Here is a 16,725-nt window from a genome sequence, read left to right on the forward strand (position 1 = left end):
CCATTCTTGTCCCCACTGCTGGGGGGGGACAGGGGTGCTGGCTGCGTCTCAGGGACCCACGAGCTGGGCGAGGCGCAGTGACTGCCTCCACAAGGTGGCTGCTCCCACACCTGTCGGCCAGCAAATGGGCCCTGGATGCCTCGCTGCTGTCTTTAGCTCCAATTACCCGCCACGTGCTGATGGCAGCAACCCCAAGTCCTTGTGTCACCAGAGCTCCCTCCCTCCACAGCCCCAGGTGTCACCCTGCCAGGTGGAGCCGCCTGGTGGCTTCTCTCCCCCTAATCTCCTCCCTTCCAAAGGTTTCCCGTGCCCAGAACCAGGAAGCCTGGGCAGAGTGGGCCTGGCGGCCGGGCCTGGTAGCCTGGGTCCCCCACTCAGGGGAGGGAGTGGTGACAAACAGCCTAGAGAGTGGGGGGGCCCCCCGACCCTTGGTCCTGCAACCGCGTCTGCACTGGGCCCGACACCAGAGTCTCAGAAGCCAAAGGCGCTGGCACCGCGTCTCCATCAGAGCCCAGGTGGAAATGCCACCCGTTTCACAGCTCACCCCGAAGAACCAGGGCAGTCGAGCAGGGAGACGGACCCCGCCTAGCCAGCTGCTGTGCAGCCAGCCGTCACAACAACACCCCGGGCTGGGACGAGGCTGCCTCCTCACCCTCACCACCCAGCAGACGCCCCAGGCCACACCGCATATCACAGGTTCATTCCCGCATAGCCACAGCCCCGCAGTCCAGTCCGGGCAGCAACAGAAAGTTTCTCACAGTTTTGGAGGCTCGCAGTCTGAGACGGAGGTGCTGGCAGGGTTGGTTGGCTTCCTCTGGGGTCTCTCCTGCGGCCTCTTCTTCCTTTTCTCTGTGCCTACACATCCCTGGTGTCTCTTCGGGGGCCCAGCTTTTTCCTTTTCTTCTAAAGGCAACAGTCAGACTGGATGAGATCTCACCCATGCCGTCCTCGTTTAACCTTAACTACCTCTTAAAGGCCCAGTCTCCAGACAAGGTCACGTTTTGAGCTCTGGGGGTTAGTGCTTCAACACATGGCTTTAGGGGGCACACAGTTCAGCCCATAATACTCAGAGTGTCCATTACCCACCGAGTCAAGGCCATTCACGTGTCCACTCAGGCTCTACAGACGTGTCAGATCAGAATCCAAACAGGCTGCTCTGGTTGGGATGCTTCCTGTCCTCTACCCAGCCCCGAGGACCTAGATGGTTGTGTTCTTTCTACCCCCATCCCCACCTCCAGCCCCCAATCTTCTGCTCTCAGAAAAAGGGTTGTGGGGTGCCTTGGTGGCTCAGTCGGTTAAGCTTCTGACTTCGGCTCAGGTCATAATCTCACCGTTCGTGAGTTCGAGCCCCGCATCAGGCTCTGCGCTGACAGCTCAGGGCCTGGAGCCTACTTCAGATACTGTGTCTCCCTCTCTCTCTCTGCCCTTCCCCACTCCCCCTCTGTCTCTCTCTCGTTCAAAAATAAATAAACATTAAAAAAAAGAGAGAAAGCGTTGCTCTCTGGGCAGCACATATACTAACAGGAGGGGAGGGGACAGGATGGGAGGGGAAGGAAGGGAAGAAGGATGGAAATTGCTTTCCTCTTCTCTATCAAGACACTCCTTTGCTTCTCCATCTGTGCAATGCAATCACTTTCCTCACTGGCTCATCTCCCAACTGCCTTCGTCACAGGCTTTCCTGGCTGTCCCACACCCTGCAGTCAACCCATAGCCTGCATTTCCTCCTTCCTGTCCATCTGAAATCCCTCTCTCTGCACCTCTGCTTCACGTCTGGGGTCTCCTGCCCCATCCAAACCTCAAAGCTCCCTCTGGTCCTTGGCCACCACCTGTCCTCCGGGCCCAGCAAAGGGCCTCCTGCTTCTCGACTTGTCACACAGTCCCCTTGTCCTTTCCAGGCTTCCCCACATCTTAGCACACATTTCCACCAGTCACTGAACGTGGATAGCCTCTCTAAGCACACAGAACAGCCCACAGTGTCAATTTCGCTGAAAGCTCTTGGGCCATTCCAAGTTTGGGAAGTCCCTTTAATTCCCAATCACCTTTTGGGGATGGGTATTTTCCGTAGCTGTCTGGTCATTGAAACCCCCGAGTTTTCACTTTTGAGAGACCTTAGTTTGCTCTGTGGGGTTCCCAGAGCTCACATGCCCCAAGTGGTCCAAAAAGGTGTGCTAACTCAACTATCTCAAAAAAGACAGTGCAAGCTTTTCATTTTTTGCAGAATGATTAAAATGATTCTCAGGAAGTCTCTACCACCGTTCTAAATCAAAGCATGAGTCCCAGCTGCTGAGAAGTGAATAGAAATCAGATGCAAAGGGAGAGGCAGAGAAGGAGGAGAATTAGAGGTTTATTATATAGACTTTCCCAAACTAAAACAGTTCTCTTGATTCCAATGAAGACAAGATCTGGACTTCTGTTGTTGCCAAAAGCAGTTTCCAGAGCTTTTACTATTAAGTTACTATTAAGGACGTATTTTCTGCTGGAAAACTAAAGAAATATTTGATGAGCGCTTGTCAAAGTATGGAGTCCTAGTAGGATCAGATGCATCAGAATCACCTGCCATGTCTTTTAGACATGAAAAGGCCTGGGAATTCTAGAATCTCCGAGAGTGAGACCCAGGAATCCATATTTGCAACAAGTTCCCCAGTGATTTTTCCACCTCCAGAAGTTTGCAGGTCATAGCTGTTAGTGTGGGGTCATAGGTGGAAGGCAAAGATTCTGATCCTGAAAGGGCTTCTCAAACTTTACCAAGCATGTGGGTTTGTTGAAGAGCAGATATGGAGTCGGCGCATCTAGGAGGGCACTCGAGATTCTGGGGAACCAATGTTTCCGGGCACAAGCCACATTTTTAGTACTTTTAGTAGCAAGGATCTGGAAAGCATGTCTCCCTTCCATTATCTCCATGCATGTGTGTGTGTGTGTGTGTGTGTGTGTGTGGGCACGTGTACGTATTACAGTAGTAATTAATAGCATAGCACTTTCACGTGCTTTATCTCCCCTAGTGAAATATAATGAGGCTATTGCTGTAATGAGTGTAAACCTTATTTAAACAATCACTGCTCTCTCAGGCAGTCACTCGGGAGGCAGCACACACGAGTGGTTCAAAGAATGGCTCTGACGTCCAAGGTGCACGTTCTCGTAACAGGTGCATTCTGCCCCTCATGAGCCGACGCAGCTGGGGGCAGTTATGAAACCTTCCCAAGCTTCAGACCTTAGCTCTAAAATGGGATTGACTCTGGCTTTTTCTCTCAGGAGGTGGTGAGGGGCCCACAAGATAATGAACGTGAAGTACGCAGGTAGCCCTGACACACAGCATGCACTTACACATCAGCTATTAGTATTAGTCTGTGGTATAAAGCATGCGGGGGATTCCCCTTCTGGGTCTGGCACGAGAAGAGGATCAGTGGGATAAGAGATCAGTCTCGTTAAGACATATCTTCACCTCCCGTTTTGACCTGAAACACTGTCATTCTGAGCCATCACCTACTCCAGTCACTTTTCGCACCAAATGGCATCCGGTGTTTTCAAAAAATAAAATCCAGCTTTGTCTTAGCTTGAGCTGCTATAACAAAAATACCATAGACTGGGGTAGCTTGAACAACAAACATTTATTTCTCAGTTCTGGAGGCTGGGAAGTCCAAGAGCAAGGCACCGGCATATCTGGTGACTGGTGAGGGCAATCTTTTCTGGTTTGCAGAAAGCCATCTTCTCACTGTATTCTCGTGTGGCAGAGAGCAAAGAGAAGGGCAAACTCTCTTGTATTTCTTTTTCTTCTTCTTCTCATTATTTTTGAGAGAGAGAGAGAGAAAGAGGTGGGATCAGAAGAGAGAATCATAAGTAGGCTCTATGCCCAGCACAGAGCCCGACACAGGGCTTGATCTCAAAACCATGAGATCACGATCTGAGCCGAAATCAAGAGTTGGATGTTTAGCCTACTGAGTCACCCAGGTGCTCCTTGTGTTTCTTCTTATAAGGGCATTAATCCCCTCATGGGGGCTCCACCCTCATGATGAAATTACTCTCAAAGGATCCATCTTCAAATACCATTGCATTAGGGATTAGGGTTTCAATATATGAATTTTGAGGGGACACAACAATCCAGTCCATAACAAGCCTTAAAGAGAGAAAATAGGGGTGGGGGGCGTCTGGGTGGCTCAGTTAGGCGTCCGACTTAGGCTCAGGTCATGATCTTGTGGTCTATGAGTTCGAGCCCCGCATCGGGCTCTGGGCTGAGAGCTCAGAGCCCGGAGCCTGTTTCAGATTCTGCGTCTCCCTCTCTCTCTGACCCTCCCCCGTTCATGCTCTGTCTCTGTCTCAAAAATAAATAAACATTAAAAAAAATTTTTTTTTAAAAGAGAAAATAGGTAATTTCAGATGGCCTGTTCCAGTGATGCTTTGAGTGATGTCAGTGTCCTTGGAGCAACTGAGTGGCATCTGTCCTGACTTCCCTCCAGCCACCCTTCTGCCTCCATTCTGACTGGTGCCCTTGCTGTGGTGATGACAGGTCCCCATAGAACAACCCCTGGATGTAAGCCACCTATTCTTTGTCTCTTCCCTCTTCCCCAACCCAGAACAAGGATAACTGTCTATCACAGCCCTGATCATTCCTGGCGTGTATTCCAAGTAGATATCCCCTGCAAATGGCGGCAAAACTCAATCCACACATTCTTTTGGCTGGGCACTGAGCTAGGTGCTGGGGCATGGTAGTGAGTAGTAGTTACTACCAACATGGTAACTATCTTCCTGAGGCTCACAGGCTGTAGGGAAGACACACAGTGAAATGGCCACATAACTTTGACAAGCCCTTCAGTGGAGGCATTCATGGTGTGTTAATGAATATCTAGTTGAGAGAGTGGACCTGGTCAAGGAAATTAGGGAAGAAGTGATGTTTGACCTGAGATAGGAAAAATGAGTAGCAGTAAATTGGGCAAGATGAGAAGGAACAGATTTTCTAGGGGGAGAGCATATGCAAAGCCCTAACATCAGGTGGGAGTGTGCTGTGTAGAGAGATAGATAGGGTCAATATATTAGTCAGGGTTCTCCAGAGTAACAGAACCAAGAACCAAGAAGAAGGATGGAAGGATGAAAGGATGGAAGGATGGAAGGATGGATGGATGGATCCATGGATAGAGAGAGAGAGAGAGAGAGAGAGAGAGAGAATAGATAATAGATAGATGATAGATAGATAGATAGATAGATAGATAGATAGACTTACATGACTGGAGGCTGAAAAGTCCCCAGATCTGTAGTCAGCAAGCTGGAGACCCAAGACAGCTGATGATGTATTTCCAGCCTAAGCCCAAAACACTGAAAGCCAGGAGAACCAAAGGTATAAACTCTAATCTAAAAGCCAACAGTCTCAAGACCCAAGAAGAGTGGGTTTTTCCATTTGAGTCTGAAGGCAGAAAAGACCAGGGTCCCAGCTCAGACAATTAGGCAGGAGGATTTCCCTCTTAGTCTTTTTGTTCTATTCAGGTCTTCAGGTTGATTGGATGAGACCCAGCAACATCAGAAAGGGCAACCAGCCTCAGTCACCCATTCAAATGTTGATCTCATCCAGAAACACCCTCACAGACACACCTAGAATAATGTCTGGCCAAATGTCTGGGCACCTATGGCTCTGTCAAGTTGACACATCAAATGAACCATCAGTCAGACTATGAAGGCCCCTGTTGACCACAAGGAATTTACCTTTATCCTCTAGACAATGGAACATCTTTAACATATTTAAATAGGATGATAACATAAGCAGATTGGAGATTTAGAAACTGAATAGTGGCAGGAGTCTGGAAGCTCAATGAGGAACTAGCGCGGGCAAAGGCAGACCAGTCAGGAGACTTCTGCAGTGATCAGGACATGGGGTGTCAGTGTGGGGAGTGGGTTGTGATGGAGACTGAGAGAAATGATATACTCTAGAGATATTTAGGACTTAGTATTGGATATGGGAGGGGAGGAAGAAGGAGAGGTCACGGCTGATCCCAAGTTTCTAGCCTTGACAACTACAACGAGGGCAGTGCCCATACTAGGGTATAAAGGATTGGAAGGGAAGAGGGTGAGTTCAGGCTTCCATATTGTGACAGAAGCCCTTCAGTAGGATGGAGTTCTCACCAAAATGTGGGACTACGTTTCCTCTTGTATCCGGGTGTGGCCAGGTGTACTGGTTTTCTGTGGTTGCAGTAACAAAGTGCCACAAACTGAGTGACTTAATATACACTTATTCTCTTATAGTTCTGGAGGCTGGGAGTCCAAAATGGAGGTGGCGGCTGGGTCAGTTCTTTCCAGAGGCTCTGAAAGAGAATCTATCTGTTCATAGCTTCTGATGGTTGCTGGCAATTCCTGGTGTCCCTTAGTTTATAAACGGATCACTTCAATCTCTGCCTCTGTCTTCACAGAGCATTCTCCCCTGTGTCTCAGCGTCTTCACCTGGTCAACTTCTCTCTGGGTATATCTGCATGCTCAACTTTCTAACATCTTGTAAGGACACCAGTCATGTGATTGGCCAATATGACCTCATCTTAACCTGATTACATCTGCAGAGGATTCTATTTCCAAATAAGGTCACATTCACAGGTACCTGTGGTTAGGACTTTGAACACATCTTTTTTGGGGTGATGGTAGGCAACAATCTAACCCATAATACCACGTGACTTTTTGTTTGATTTGTTTTGTTTTTTGTTTTTTGTTTTGGGGGCGTTCTTTTGGTCAACAGAACATGAGTAGAAGTGATACCATTTCCCAGGCCAAAGCTTTTAAAACTCAGATGTGGCTTTGACACTCCCTTTTTCCCTGTTGAAGGAGTTCAGGATGTGCCAACCCAAAATGTGCCACTTTGGCAAATTAGTTATTTTGAACTGAAGGCACTTGAAAACCAGCAAATGCAGTTTGCTTTCTCTGCAGTCCCCTTACCTGCCTAAAGTCAGATCCTCCAAAACGAACTCCATTGTCATAGATTCCCCGCCTGGGGAGTTTCATCAGCCCGGGAAGATTGACTCTTCTCACAGGAGAGGACTGGAAGCCAGCACCACAGCCAAACTTTGTCGTACCCTGTCATACCTCCCATCTGGTCTCTCATCCTTCCTAAAAATAATTTCCTCTTTCCTGCGTTGTCTTTATCTCCCCTCCCCTTCCCCTATAAGACAGTATTTAAGCTTTCAATTCTCACCATTTTGGGGGTATTCACTTAGTTTTATCCTGTGATATCCCCAGTAGTGTAATAGTAAAAATGAATGCATTTGTATACTTTTCTCCTATTAATCTGCCTGTTGTCAGTTTATTTCATAGACCTGGCTATTAAATCTAGGAGGGTAGAGGGAATGTGCTTTGTTCCTCTCCTGTACTGCCCACTGGATAAATGCAGAGGACTCTGAAGATACAGCAGGTGGCACAGAACCTGGACCTTTGAGTCACCATGTGGGAGAGATGACCAGCAGACCAGAAACTCCTGCTCTGGACCGGCATATCAGAGAGGAGTAAGCTTTTACTATGTCAAACCCCTGAAATTTTGTTTTGTTTTGTTTTGTTTTGTTTATTTGTTTGTTTTGTCACAGTGTTAACTTCCACAGAGATCTTGGAGTGTAAAGGCTTGGAGACATTCAGAGGAGATGTCATGTAGACTGTTGTGTATGTGGGTCCAGAGCTCCAAAGACAGGTCAAGCTGGAGACATACGTTTACAAATGTGCCTGGAGTGCGTGAACACATGGCTTTGCCAGGGGGGCAAGCATAGAGGGAGGAGGGCAGCCCCAGGACCAGGCCTGGTGGGACGATAATGTTTAACACCTGGACAGACGGGGATGTGTCTACAAAGCAGAGAAAGAGGGTTGTGAGAGAGATAGCGGGACCCCTGGGGGCATGTTGGGTCGTAGGGCACCGAGGAGCAGGAGACCGAGGCCCTAGAGGCCCTGTGTGATGAGGCCTGCAAAGTATCAACCAGATTGAAAGACAGGATCGCGGCTGAGGACGAGTGCTGTTTTAGAAGGTACCTGAGGGGGGGCACCTGGGTGGCTCAGTCGACTGAGCCTCCGACTTCAGCTCAGGTCATGATCTCGTGGTCCGTGAGTTCGAGCCCCACATCAGGCTCCGAGTGAGGAGGAGGCGAGAAATTGGCGTCAGCAAGCAGAGAAATTGTTTTGACGAGTTTAGTTGTGAATGTGAGGAAGGAGCCAGGGCTGAAGCTCAAAGCTGAGAACCAAAACCTTCCACCCCACACTCAGCCTGGACGCAGAGAAGTGAAACCACGCCTTACTGCCCAGTTGGCGTGAGGTCGCTCGTCCCGTCTTCGCTGCCATTCCTCTACTCTTTGCGACCGTCCTCCCAAACAAACAGGGTGATTGCTCACTACAGTAACTTCCCCCAGATACCCATCAACTCTTCAATGAGAAGCACGTACAGTCTGTGCCTGGAGATGCTTTGAATCCCTCCCGTTGCCGTCCCCACCAATCCTGGGCTGTGGTATCAAGCTCGTTACCCAAGTCCTAGATCCCCCACCTTGAAAGACTAACCTCAAACCCAGCTTCCGAGTCCTGATGCATTCTGGGCTTGTCTCCCCTCCTCTGAAAACCAAGCTTCACTGCACTTCCCTCCTGCCCACCACACCAAGCGGCGGTCGCTTTGTCTCCTCAGTGGGGGTATTGGCAGTACTGGGGGAGCCAGCTCCTGACAATGGGGATGAAGAAAGAGGTCAAGTTCGTTGTTTTTTATTTCTGTTTTCTTGTTGCTAAAAAAAGACTTGAGAGTGTCTACAGCCAGGTGAGAGAGAGGGGTCAAATTACCAAAAGAGAGATGTGGTCAGCTTCCTGAGATGGCAGGAGGAGCTAGAATCAGAAGGAGCAGAGAAGAGGGATTAACCCTAAGTGGGAGGGGAGGTAAAGAGAAGGGAAGCTAAGTGCCCAGGCGAGCAGGTTTGCATGGATGAGATGGGAAGGTGAAGTTCCCATCTGACAGCTTCTGTTTTCCCTTTCGGTAAGAGGCAAGGCCCACCTAAATGGGAGACAGAAGGGCAAGTAAGGGGAAAGGGGCTTGAAGAGAACGAAAGTATTTGGAACAGCCGTGGAGATCAGGAAAGTGAACCAGCCTGAGAAACTACCGTTCTCTTAAGTACAGACTTCACAGACGTCTGGAGAATGTAATGCATCCTGTTCTGTGACATCCCAAATGAAGGAATGAGGACTTCCGGGGTGACTCCATGCTCACTTGGATGATGTAAGTGCTAATAGACTTAAATGTCACTTTATTTCCTGGTCACATTCCATTTATTCCAAATCTCCTGCCACCTAAAGCCAACCGCTGTGGAAAGCCATCATAGATGAGGATAAAGATAGCAATAGTGATATTTACTGCTTACCATGTGCTGGGGACTATGCATAGTACATATATATGGTATGCATACACAGACCTATGTACATAGACATATGGTGAATATATACATATATACACATACATATGTATATTCATATATATATATATGACTTTTTCCTATCTAATTATTTCAACGAACCTATGAAGGGATGATTGTCCATCTTAAAGACAGGAGGATAGGGGTCCGGCAGGGTTCCTTACTTCCTGCCCAGACTCCACAGATCTCAACACCGGCGGCAGTGGACTTGCCTGACCAAGGGAACTGGGAAAGACCACGGAGGAAAGGGAGGTAGGGAATTCTTGACAATGAAGAATCAGCTTTGCTGGTTTTTATCCTGTGAGATAAAAATAAATTCTACACTTAGGACGAGGTAGAATTTTCTGTTTGGTGCCCCTACTGTGGGCAAACTTGATCAAAGACCCCCTGCGAGCTCCTGGGGGGGAATCATACACATGATAACAAGCTGACAGTCCTTCTGCTTCCCTGCCACTTCCCCTTCTCCCTACCCACTTCCCCTGCCCCCCCTGGGTACCCACAGTCTCTCAAGGCAGCTTCCCCACCTCGGGCGCCACCACTGCCAGCCCACTGGCCCCCAGGTGCTGTCCCCAGCTTGCCAAAGGGCCAGAGCAGTGCTAAATTCTTAAAGATAAGGGAGAGAAAAAGACCCTGCTCTCCCTCTCAGTTTCACCTTTGATCCCACTGCTCATGGGCCCCAGGGTCTTCTGGAAAATAGTTCCTTTGACTTCTGTCCAGCCTTCTCATCTCAGCCTTGGAAAACATGAGTCTCTGAGGCAGGTGTGTGTGAGGTGGGGGCGGGGAGAGAGTATGTCAGCGTGTGAAAGGGTGCGTGTGAACAAGCGCGCGTGTGTGCACATGAGTGAGCCTGTGTACGGTGGGGGAAGGGGCAGCGGTGGGTGGAAACTTAGCAGTATTCTGCATTTCTTTCCTCATCTGCTTACTTTACCTCATCAACTTGTGCGAACAGGCAGCCTGCAGACTTGAGGCCCCACCAGATTGCTCTGGCCCCATAGGACTGGTCTGCTTCCAACTTACCTCAAGCCAGGGCCTCTGCTATTAAAGCAGTACTTATTTGTTAAGCTTTTGACCTAAAATTTTGTGGGGCACCTTGGGGCCACTCCAGGAGCGTGGACCTTGTCCTCTGGGGGTTGGTGAGACAGAGCTGAGGCCCACAGCTCCCTCGGCATACCATGGCTTCCCTATCCGACTGGAAGGAGAGCAAACTGGTAGCTCAGAGTGTGCAGGGAGAATGAAGGGCTGGACTCACAAAGCAGAAAGTAAAATGCAGGCTGGGGTGTCCTCACGGCCCCTCCTCAGGAGCTTGGTCGGGAGGAGAGATTTGTTTTTTGAGGAGATTTGATGAGGACAGGGACACCCATACCCCATACACCTTATACCCCAAGGTCACGGTCATGCAGCCCAACTCTTGCAGGGGGTCAAAAGAGGGGGGATGGGTATTGAAGAAAGCGCATATCCCTGGTGAGCTGCTTTTCAGATGTCTAAAAACAAAACTTTTGGTTTGGATGGGGTGCCTGGCTGGCTCAGTTGGAAGAGTGTGCAACTCTTGATCTTGGGGCTGTGAGTTCGAGCCCCACGTTGGGTGTAGAGATTACTTAAATGAATGCATAAATTAAAACTTAAAAAAAAAGAAAGAAAGTCCTTATCCCTAGTGGGCTGCTTTTCAGGTATCTAAACACAAAACTTTTGGTTTTGGGAATAAAGGGCTGAGAGAACAAAAGAACCAATATATGATTCTATTTATATGAGGTACCTAGCATGGGCAAATTCATAGACACAGAAAGTCGAATAGAGGTTAGCAATGGCCGGGTGACAGAGGAATAGGGAGTTACTGTTTAATGGGTACTGAATTTCCATCTGGGGTGATGAAAAAGTTCCAGAAATAGTGGTGATGGTTGTACAACATTGTGAACATATTTAATGCCACTGAACTATACACTGAAAATGGTTAAAATTGTAAATTTTAAGTTAGATGTATTTTACCACAGTTTTTATTTATTATTATTATTATTATTATTATTTTGAGAGAGAGAGAGGGAGACACAGAATATAAAGCAGGCTCCGGGCTGTCAGCACAGAGCCCAAGCAGGGCTTGAACTCATAAACCATGAGACCATGACCTGAGCCGAAGTTGCAAACCTAACCGACTGAGCCACCCGGGCACCCCTGCTTTACCACAATTTTTAAAAATACGAAAACAGGGGTGCCTGGGTGGCCCAAATGGTTGAATGTCCAACTCTCGGTTTTTGGCTCAGGCCATGATCTCACTGTTTGTGGGTTTAAGCCCCACGTCAGGCTCTCTGCTGCCAGCGCAGAGCCCGCTTGGGATTCTCTCTCTCCTCTTCTCTCTATACCCCTCCCCTGCTCTCTCTCTCTCTCTCTCAAAATAAATAAGTAAACTTAAAACAAAATGTTTAAAAAACACAAGAATAAAAATATGGCTGAGGAGACAAGAGAAGCTGTGTGAGAGAACAACAGGCCCAGGGTTGGGTAGGGCACAGACTGGGGAAGAGAATATTCAAGAAGGGGACCCAGAGTGCAGTATGTTCTGGCTGCTGGTCTTTCAGAGTTCTTCGGCCTGCTATTAACAGCTTGGTCCCAATGTGTTCACTTCAAGTGATGGGCAGTGTAGGACTTAGTTGTTCCCCAGCGGGCGCAGACTGCTAAGGTGACCCCAGCTCCAGCCAGTCCCTTCCTGCCCCGAGGCTCCATCCTCCCTGGCCTCTTTGGTGTTGCCTGGCGACCGAAGGACACACACGGTCAGCTCCCACTCCATTCCCCCATGCCTCCTCCTTCTGGCTGTGGTAGCCAAAGAGATAGGGCTGTCCCTCCTAATGCTGTGGGAGCCAGAGTATGAACTCTGCAGGACCCAAGGAGCTCAGGGCAGGGGCTTTTTCCCAAAGAACTTCTGCTCTGCTTCTCTCAGCTTTTCCTTCTCTGCTGTATCTGTCATCACCTATATTGACCACAATGTTGCTGCAGATCAAAACACCCCTGATTGTAGTGGTATCAACCAACAGACATTGATTATTTCTCAGGCACCTCGGGGGCGGTTGGACAGTTCTGCTTACCTAAGCAGAGCTCAGCTGATCTCATCCAGGCTCATTTATGCGTCTGCAGTCACTACGGGCAGGCTGGTCTAGGGTGGCCTTGGCAGGAAGGACTTAGCCTTGTTCCACATGGTCTCTTATCTTCTGGCAGCCACGTCTGGGCTTGTTCCCATGGTGGAAGCTGTCAAAGAGAACATGGAACACTGGACAGAGTTAAACAAGTGAGGAAAACTACTCAAGATTATTGAAATAGAGATCAAGACTACTGTAATAGGGGACCGAGATTGAACTCAACTCTGAATATGACAGAGAGCTGGGGACTTACAGACAATGGGCAGGGTGAGGGAGTCAGTGGATGGAAAAATACCAAGAGGAACTTGGTTAGGTATGGAGGGTAGGGAGGGATGCTTGCTAAACTGGCTTGGCAGGAATCTGTCTGCACTGAACTCAGCAGGCCAAGGAAACAGCCTCGTAGACAGGGCTCAGAGAAGAAGCCAAGGGAGTCGGTAGAATATAAGGCTTCCTAAGGCCTTAGCTCAAAATTGGTAATGTCACTTCCATGGTGTCTAAGTGGGGCATCTGTCTGGTTGGATGGAGGGCCCCCAAATGTGGAGCGAGGATAGGGTAGAAGCTGGTGGAACAGGAAGCAAAGAATTCCCCTGGGGCAGAACAAAGGGGATCAAAGTTTAATGCGTATACCACAAGGAGCCGTGGGCTGGACAGCACAGAGAGGCTGTCTGTACCTTTGCACCGAGGCAGTGGCAGTGGCTGGGGCTGTTTTTAAAGGGGGAAGATGAGGAGGTATGGGAGACATATGGAATGTTCCCTTTTTTGGTAACTGTGCCCAGTTGTAAGTAGCCCATTGGTTAGTTAGGGCCTATGGAGATTCTGAGATGGGTCTCCTGATGGGCCTGTCTATTTAGCCAGGTGGTCGCTGTGGACCCTCTCTACCTTCCATCGTTCAAGTCTGTTTGCCTAAAAGAGGCCTCTACAACTTTCACTGCCTTTGTAGCCAAAACCAGTCATAAGGGTGGCCCATATCCAAGCAGAGGGGAAATGGCTCCATCACGTGACAAGTGGCTGGGGTACCAGGAACAGTGGGACAATAGGGACATCTTTGCAACTTCATGGGAAGACCGTCTTTACTCACCAAGACCCTTGGGCAGAATGTACAGCCCCCAGTGCTTCCCATATCCTGACTTAGCTAATAACCTGGCTCAGCATGGAAGGCTTACTTGCACCAGAAGGCACAGACTGGAAGGTGCCAAAATTGGAATGTAGGGACTCATGTGCTAATGAGGTTCTCAAGACCAAAAGAAGGCAAAGAGAGTAAGATGGGACCCTAATGAACACAACGTAAGTCAGAGACTTGGTCTTAGGAAAAAGTAAACTCTGGTTTCAGAAATCAGTGGAGCCTCACATGGGGACTAGAACAAGATTTCTTATAGAAAATCATAATGCAATACTGGCCACCATTCCTCGGGTATCCAACACCGTTAGGTGTTTTGATAAATGCTATACATTTAATTGTGCTTCACTTTTCAAAAACCTTTCTAAATGTTTATTTTTGAGAGAGGCAGAGAGTGAGAGGCGGAGGGACAGAGAGAGAGAAGGAGACATAGAATCTGAAGCAGGCTCTAGGCTCTGAGCTGTCAGCACAGCGCCCGACGCAGGGCTCAAATCCACGAACCCTGAGATCGTGACCTGAGGGCAAGTCGGATGCCCAATCAACTGAGTCATCCAAGCACCCCAATTGTGCTTCGTTTTTAAAACAGCCCTGGTATGATAGCCTCCATTTTTATTGGTAAGCAAATTAAGACTCAGAATCCAAGACCACAGAGTTGGTAAATGTAGAGGATTTAGGATCCATTCAGGTCAACACGTTCTGAGCACCTTCTGCGGGCCGGCTCTGTGTGAGGCACTGAGGAAACAGTGATAGACATAGATCCTGTCTTCAAGGAGCTTACAGTGTAGGGGGTAGGGACAAGTAGAGCGGTCATTTTTATGCTGTGAGGCAACTGTGTGTATAAACAGATCCGAGGAGAAGTATTCACTCAGGAATGTCTTATGCCCAAATATTACTACACAGCTTTCCCAGTGTGCCATACGGGCTCCTTGGAGGCCGTCTCCATTAGGGTCGCCTTAGGCTGTTAGTAACAGAGATGCGAAATAACAAAGGAGAATTTAATTATTCTCTCCCACTTAAAATAGTTGAAGGTGGGCAGCCCACGGCCGGCGTGGTGATTCCACCGTCTCATCAGAAACCCGGGCTCCTTCTAGCTTCTGCCCCACTGTTCTTAGAACACAGCTTCCAACTCGAAGGTCATCTCAGGGCCCAAGACAGATGCTAGAACTCCAGCTATCATGCCCTCGATCTAGAAAAGAAGCAGGAAGAAGGCAGGAGACCTACCTATCTGAAGTCTCCGAAGGAGCTGTCCCCAAGTCTCACCCACCAAGTTCTGCTTACATCTCCTTGGCCTGAACCCAGTCAGATAAGCTTCACGGGCCACGCAGGAGGTGGGAGCTGCATCTGTTAGCTGTATACACAGCCTCTCAAGTAAAACTGATGGCCATTCATTAGTAATGAATTGGGTTGAATCATGTCCCCCACATAAAGGTATGTTGGAGTCCTCACCCCCAGGACCTCAGAAGTACTGCCTGACCCGATAGTGGTGCCCATTCCTCCTCTCCCCTGTCCAACTTCACCACACACAGGAGACCCACACCCTTTATTCCCCAAGGCACAGCCAACACCAGGATGTCTTGCAATAACAGACTTGGCTGAAGGCCTGAGGATCAAATGGGGCATTGCTGAAAGATAAACTGAGACCAGATCCCCCCAGGGTTCTGAAAGAGCGTTGACCACACTCCCTCCCACTACCTCCCTCAAGGTGCCTGGGTCCCCTTGTTCCTACCCACCCCCTCCGTTTTTCCATGCCCCACGTTCAGGACTCCCACCCCAGGCAGAGATGTGGCTCCTACAGGAAGCAGCCTTTGGTGGAAGTATATGAACTACTTAAAAACCAGAGTCTAACACAAAAGACCAGGTACTGCATGATCCCCGTTCACATGAAATCTCCAGAACAGACAGACCTGTAGACATAGAAGGTGAATTGCCTGTGTCAGCAGGAGCAGGGGAGGGAGGAAAGACAATGATTATGGGGTTTCTTGTTGGGATGATGAAAATATTCTAAAATGAGTGATGATGGTTGCAGACTTCTGCAAACGTACTAAAACCCGCTGAATTGTATACTTTGGGTGAATTTTAGGGCATATGAATTATATCTCAGTAAAGCTGTTTTTTTTTTTTTAAGATTTTATTTTTTAAGTAATCTCTTACGCTCAACATGGGGCTCAAGCTCACAACCCCGAGATCAAGAGTCATTCATGTGTTCTACCAGCTAAGCCAACCAGGCACCCCCAAGGTGCTTTATTTATTTATATATATATATTTTTTAAGTTTATTTTATTTATTTTGAGAGAGAGAGAGAGAGGGAGAGAGGGAGAGAGGGAGAGAGGGAGGGAGGGACAGGGGCAGACAGAGAGGGAAAGAGTCCCAAGCAGGTTCCACACTGTCAGTGCAGAGCCGGACATGGGGCTCGAACCCATGAACCATGAGATCATGACCTGAGCCAAAGTCAGAAGCTCAACCAACTGGGCCCCCCAAGTGCCCCAAAGCTGTTGTGAGTGGTTTTGTTTTGTTTTGTTTTTTAAACAAACCTCTGTCTGCAGGCCTTCTTGTAGGCCCAGGACCTCTGTGAGAACAGGGAATGTGCATAGCGATCCTTGAACAACATGGGTTTGAACGCATCAGGTTCACGTATACATGGATTTTTTTTTTTTTCAAAAAATATACCTAAAGTACTACAAATGCATTTTCTCTTCCTTATGATCTTAATAGCATTTTCTTTTCTCTCACTTCCACTACTGTAAGAATACAGTATATAATACAGATGACATGCAAAATATGCATAATCAACTGTTTATGTTATTGGTAAGGCTTCAGGTCAACAGTAGGCCGGCTATTAAGTTTCTGGGGAGTCAAAACTTATATGTGGATTTTTGACTCTGCAGGAGGTCAGCACCCCTATCCCCCACATTGCTCGAGGGTCAACTGTATTTGCTTTACGTCTAGAAGCACACAGAAAGTCGCCCAGAGCTGTTCCCGCCAGAACACGGGAGATTCTGCCTCGGGGATGACCACAAGCTTCCCTCGGGGGCCGGGGGGGTGGGGGCAGAATGGGCCCATGGCCTCGCTGGTAAGATTAGCCAGGCCTCATTTTCAG

At 48.6% G+C, this 16,725-nt stretch overlaps 1 long non-coding RNA gene across 1 annotated transcript; it reads right to left on the bottom strand.

Moving 5' to 3' along the window:
* Nucleotides 1-3,586: 3,586 nt before the first annotated feature.
* On the bottom strand, nucleotides 3,587-15,865 carry LOC145712991 (uncharacterized). Its single transcript, XR_014135883.1, has 4 exons — nucleotides 12,461-15,865; nucleotides 9,492-9,687; nucleotides 8,497-8,650; nucleotides 3,587-3,773 (listed from the first exon to the last, which is right to left on the bottom strand). It is a non-coding gene; the product is annotated as an uncharacterized LOC145712991 (long non-coding RNA).
* Between the last annotated feature and the right edge of the window lie 860 nt (nucleotides 15,866-16,725).

This window comes from Panthera onca, chromosome D3 (assembly GCF_046562875.1).
Source record: "Panthera onca isolate mPanOnc1 chromosome D3, mPanOnc1 haplotype 2, whole genome shotgun sequence".
In the NCBI taxonomy this organism is placed as follows: domain Eukaryota; kingdom Metazoa; phylum Chordata; class Mammalia; order Carnivora; family Felidae; genus Panthera; species Panthera onca.